Below are 6,496 nucleotides of genomic sequence, written 5' to 3' on the forward strand. Positions count from 1 at the left end.
CTGGGGGTTAGGATTTCAACATACAAATTGTAGGGGAAACACACTTCAACCCAGAACACACCGATCCCTTCAAAGAGATTTGCTTTTGATGTTCAATACCCAACTCTCACAAACCAAAAGACTTGCTGGTCTCTGCTATGAATTTATATATAAATTCATATATAAATCTCGATAGAAACCCTGTTTCTTTATCTTTACCTTTCTGCTTTAACAATCCAAATGCTCCCCAGGCAATGAATTAATAACAGCATAAGTGGAGGCATTGGGTAACTTTAAGGGATGGGGAGGAAAGCAATCTCCATTAATATTTCAAAGTTTTTTCCAACTTCATTAAATCAGCCCAAGGTGCTGAATTCACTGGGTGAAACTTGTAGAGCGGTCTGTCATTTCCAAGGAACGCCTTCTATGCTTCTCAAAATTCTCCACTGAAGTACTTCCTGACAGCAGAGCAGTAGAAAGACACCCCAGGAATTTTGAAGACATAACCCAAAGCAGCTTATCAGAAGCATGAAATTTTTATATCTCCTGTTTAATCTTTAAATGCCATGTGAATTTGACTCTTCAACCCACAAGCGACAGTGGTTTTGATGAGGAAGAAAAATTCGAGACAATTTCCCCCAAAGTTCCAAGTAACATCTAGGAAGATGTGCCCAGTTTATCCTATGATTTCATGTGCCCCTGGCATAATGCCCCATGTTTGAGAACCACAGCTTTCAGTGGAGGAAATAGGAAGTTCCCCAGATAAAGGGGTTTTGTTTGTTTCCAGCAGAGAAGGATCTTCATTCTGGCATTGCCAGGAAACCAGTCCTTTTCCACCCAAAGGGCAGCATTTCCTGAAGAGCAGATACGTGTTCCTTCCCAGCTGGTGAAGAGTCTGCTAGGTGAAAAGAAAAAGGCAGGCCACTAAATTAACAATGCAGCCTGTACTTGAGCAAGGATGCGCACATCACAAGGAAAGAAAGAAGCCAGGGGCAAGCAGGGTCAGGGTTCAGGGAAAAGGAGAAAAACCAACAGCCACAGCAAAGAGCCAAGAGGTTAACAGAGTGTGCAAAGCATAAGCAGGAAGGCAGGAAAAGAAAGGGGACAGAAGAGATGAGTAGATTAAAATTTGTGACAAAGATCAGCAAAATCTGAAATAATGGGGAGACAGCAGAGCACAAATAAAACTGGGCCACGAAAAGCACCTACGTCCTGAGCTTCATAGAGTCCCTAGAGCAGCTCCAACGAAACTTCTTCAGGGTGCCTGGGTGGCTTCTGACTTCAACTCAGGTCATCATCTTAAGGTTTGTGAGTTCAAGCCCCACATCAGGCTCTGTGCTGACAGCTCAGAGCCTGAAGCCTGCTTCAGATTCTGTGTCTCCCTCTCTCTCTGCCCTTCCCTGCTCACACTCTGTCTCTCTCAAAAATAAATAAACGTGAAAAGAAAAGAAAAGAGAAGAGAAGAGAAGAGAAGAGAAGAGAAGAGAAGAGAAGAGAAAACTTCCCTTAGTATAGTCCAGTGCCACCCCTCTGTCGTTTCATCACCATCAGCTTGTTGTGTTGTGATGTCCACTGAAGTGGAGTTTCTAGGCAACAATGATGCTAAAGTTGCCAGGTGGTTTCCAGAATTAACTCCAAATTCTATGAACCGCTGATAAACATAGGTCTGAAAATCACCTAACCAACCCTTGAATTAATGCAAGTCAGTGACCAGCATTTTCCCCCAAATTTAATAAGTTAAAAAACAGTTCCTTGGGGCTCCTGGCTGGCTGAGTCAGTAGAGCATGCAGCTCTTGATCTCGGGGTCATGCGTTCGAGCCCCACGTTGGGCATGGTGCTTACTTTAAAACCAAAAAGCAACCCACGGTTCCTTGTTGGTTCTCATCCACATCTCTTGGATGGTTCAGCATCGACTTTGAGTGCATTATGGGCTGGGTTCCTGTATAGTATTGTCCAGAAAGGTCCCACTCTGCTTTCATCCTTCCTACTCGGCTCATAGACAGTTGGGATGGCAAACACATCCGTGACTTCCAGAACTGCGCTGGCCTCCAAAGGTCCATGGAAGCCCCATGGAGCAGCCAAGCAAGGGAGAAAGTGAGATGGCTCCCACAGATCATACTTAAGGAAATCCCTGGGCTCCGAGCCAATCACACCAAAGCCCAATGGCACCACAATCAAAGCAAAAAATAAGACTGAATCTCTTCTCTTCTGTTTGTAATGGCGACAATGCTCAGTTCTCAAACTCAGGTGTGCAGGGAATGTAACTTTACTGTCCTCTAATCATCTAATTTATATTTAAATCCTCCAAATGTAATCGCAGGCAATTCAAAGTCTCTCCCCCAGCCTCGTGTCCACAGAGCTACATCTTAATTCCCAGGGCCTTACCCAGCGAGTGCCAAGGTGCCAGAGGCAGAGGGCAGGCACCCGGTGTTCCAAGTTTCCCCCATCCCCCAGCCTCTGCCCACACCTCCCCTCTCCCTCTGGGCCTTGGATCACTGCCACTCAGAGCACCACAGAGACTTCCTCTCCCAACCACAGGCCTCCTCAGCCCTCTCTAAGCCAACCTCCAAGCCTCACCCGCCCTTCTCAGGAGAATTTTCCCTGCCCTGTGCTGTGCAAGGGCTCTGGGGGGCGGGGGGGATTTCTCTGCTTCCATAGGGCAAGAAGCCATCTCTGCTTGGATGCTCCAGGGCCATATTGGCAATGGGAAGCACCGTCACACCACTGTCCTGGGCTTTGCCTAAACACAGGAGCACAGCCTTCCTCTGGAATCTGTCCCCAGACTTGTGAGGGGCTTACATAGGATTCAGCCTCGACACAGGTGCTGCCAGCCTCCTCAGGGTCCACAAACATGTGCCTCTCCTCCTTCCCCTCGAACCTCCCCCTCCCCTCACCAAGGGCACCATTACCACATTGGGAAAGGGAGGAGAGATTGAGGGGTGCTAGAAAAGGCTTCTCTTACTCATCAGGCACCCTTCTAAAACTACTGTCCCTGCACTGAGTCCTTTGGTGCCCCCGTGAGGACCAGGCTTTGGAAAATCAAAAGCCAAGCATTAATTTCTGAATTCTGCTCTGTCACTTGTCCCCTGAGGCAATGAACGTGAAATGCCCTGGCTGTCTAGGCAGGGGAATGCGCTATAAGTAAAAAGAACTAAGGGGACAAAAATCTCAGTGAATAACTGGAAATGGTGTCCTGCCACACTGCCTGTCGTCCTTCAGCTGCCTGTGGCTCTGGCTGTGTCTGCTTTCCTCTCCTGCTTTGTCCCTTTTGAACTTCCCCCTTCCAAAGTCCTTAGTAAAAACATCAAATAATTACATGCTGTAACTGCTGATTGCACAGGGACTGGAGGAAAGGGCAAAAGGGGCTTTCCTGTAGGGGTGAAACAGCATGAAAGTCCGAGGAACAGCCAATAGTAGGATGTGGTTAAAAAGTAGAGGGCAAGTATCCCATTTATGTTTTAAAAAAAGACTTTGTATCTAGACATACACACATGAGCAAATGTACAGAAAAAATTCCCGGGAGAGCAGTAAAATTGGGAAGGAGACTTCCACATTTTTTTCTCTATATGCTCCATATTGTTTAAATTATTTCCAAGGAGAATGTATCTGTGTTCTGTAGAAAACTGAAAGGTAGGGTGCATGTGGAAAATAAGCGACAGATAAAGGTAGACAGGCAAGAAGGATGGGGAAAAAAATGCCTTCATTAGGAGTTGTATCTTTGCCATATTAATATATATTAATATATTAATATTAATATTATGTACATAATATGCAATATAATATGTAATATATAATAATTGTATATAATAATATATATTAAATGTTTTTATTTATTTTGAGAGACAGAGTGTGTATGCACACATGTGAGCAGGGAAGAGGCAGAGAGAGAGAGAGAGAGAATCCTAAGCAGGCTCCACACTGTCAGCACAAAGCCTGATGTAGGGCTTGAACTCCCAAATCATGACGGCATGATCTGAGCTGAAATCAAGAGTAGGACATTTAACCAACTGAGCCATACAGACACCCCTCCAAGCATTTTTCAACAAAATATATATTTCTTTAAATGAGATAATAAGTGTTCATCAATTTACTCTTTTCATTTGGCACTCAATCTCTCTTGACCATCTGACTTTTTCAGTTGATACAGATCAATATCAGTCTTTCTACCAGACACAGTATATTTTATTATATAGAGTATACCTTATATAACCAGTACACCAACTGGTCAACTTAGTTTACAAAAAATGCTTTAATGAATATTTGATCTTGATATATATAATTTTACACATTTATGCAAATATTTTTTCTGAGATAAAATCCCTGGAAATTGATTGTTAGGTCATAGAGGATGCACAGTTTAAATTTACAGGATGTTGCCAAATGCCTCTAAAAATGCTGTAGAAATGGTCCCAATAACAGGGTATCAGAGTTCTCTTCTGAAAAACCTTAGCAACACTTGGTCTTTTAATATTTGATGACATGATTGGCAACACAAAATATATTATTATTTTACAAATATTTTCCTTAGTTTGACAATTACCTTTGATTTAATTACAATTTTAATTGTGCTTTTTGAAAAAAAAAATTAATTTTATGCAGTCCAATTTATAGTACCAAGATTTTTTAATGCTGACCCATATTTAATTGTGAAATTTTCATTTTTAACGAATATTAAATATTCGCTATTTAAATGAATTGGATTTATTTATTTATTTATTTATTTATTCATATTTAAATATTGAACCTAGCTGTAACTTACTTTGGTTTAAGAATTTAGTAAGGATCCAGATCTTTTTAAATAAAAAATGTAATAAGTATAAGATACAGAGAAGTGCACAAATGCACAAGTTGATGAATTTCCACAAAGTGAATTTCATGAGCCTCCTATGCCATATTCCCATGTGCCACACCCGTGTGCCACACCATCCAGTACAGAAAACAGAACATGACCCACACCCAGGAAGCCCCCTTAATTTCCCCTCCCAGTCATTACCTCCCCTAGGCAACCACTATCCTGACTTATATCACCATAAGATTAGTTCTGCCTGTTTTGCTATCTGGCTTCTTTTTCCCAGGCGTATGCTTCTAAGATTCATCCAAGCCTTTGTACGCGGTTATAGATTTCTTACTCATATTCCTGTATGCATTCCATTGTCTGAATAGACTATAATTAATTTATCCATTCTACTGCCTTTGGACATTTGGCTTACTTCTAGTTGGAGGCTGTTAATAATACAATATGAGTGCCATGAAATCCTTTTGTTTTCAATGCTTGTTTGTTTGTTTATTTATTTAGAGAAAGCACACATGAGTGGGGGGAGGAGCAGAAAAAGAGGAGAGAGAGAGAATCCCAAGCAGGCTCCACGCTGTCAGTGCAGAGCTTGACACAGGGTTCAATCCCATCAGCCATGAGATCATGACCTGAGCTGAAATCAAGAGTCGGACATGTAACCGGCTGAGCCACTCAGATGCCCCGAACATTCTTATATATGACTGTTTATAACCATATATACACATGTATGTTGGGTATATACCTAGGCATGGGATTTGGAGTATGGAGTATGTGTGTTCGGCTTTAGTAGATACAACCAGTATCAGTGTGTACTCCCACCGATAATATGTAAGAGTCCAGTTGTTCGTGCTCTTGTCAACACTTGGTATTATCTAATTTTTTAATTTTGTCCACTCTAGGGGATATGTAGAGAGACTTATTTTAACTTTGATTTGCATTTGCCTGAGAACAAATGAAATTGAGTACCTTTTAATCTATGTATCGACCATTTGAACATCCTCTGTGTGAACTGTTCATTTACTTTTTTTTTTTTTTGTCTACTGGGCAGTCCTTTTGCCTACTGGGCTACTTGACTTTCCCTTAGTGATTTTTAGTTATTTACAGTATCTTCTACTCTATGACTTATCCTTTCATTTTCTTCATGGTGTCTTTTGATCAGCAGTTCTTGATTTCAGGGGTGCCTGGGTGGCTCAGTCGGTTGAACGTCCAACTCTTCATTTCAGCTCAGGTCACGATCTCACAAATGGAGCCCCAAGTCGAGCTACGTGCTGGGCGTGGAGCCTGCTTAAGATTCTCTCTCTCCCTCCCTCTGCCCCTCCCCCACTAGCACTCACTCTCTTTCAAAAAAAAAAAAAAGTTCTTGATTTCAACCTAACCTAGTTTTTCAATCTTTTCCTCTATAGTTAGTGCTTTTGTGTCTTCTTTAAAAGATGTTTGCTATCCCAAGGTTATGCCAATATTCTCTTATGTTTTCTCCTAAGACTTTTATTGTCTTATTATATTAGATGTACAATGCAGCTGAAATTAATTTTTGTGAATGGTTTGAGGTAGAGGCCAAGATTCATTTTTTCCATACGGATATTAAATTGAACCAGCTCTAATTGTTGAAAAGACGCCCTTTTTCTTCTACCTTTCAGTGTTACCTTTGTTGTAAATCAAGTGGCCATATTAAGGTCTCTTCCTAAATTCCCTAATATGTTCCATTGGGCCTTTTGCCCATTCTAG

Source organism: Panthera tigris, chromosome C1, assembly GCF_018350195.1.
Source record: "Panthera tigris isolate Pti1 chromosome C1, P.tigris_Pti1_mat1.1, whole genome shotgun sequence".
Lineage (NCBI taxonomy): Eukaryota > Metazoa > Chordata > Mammalia > Carnivora > Felidae > Panthera > Panthera tigris.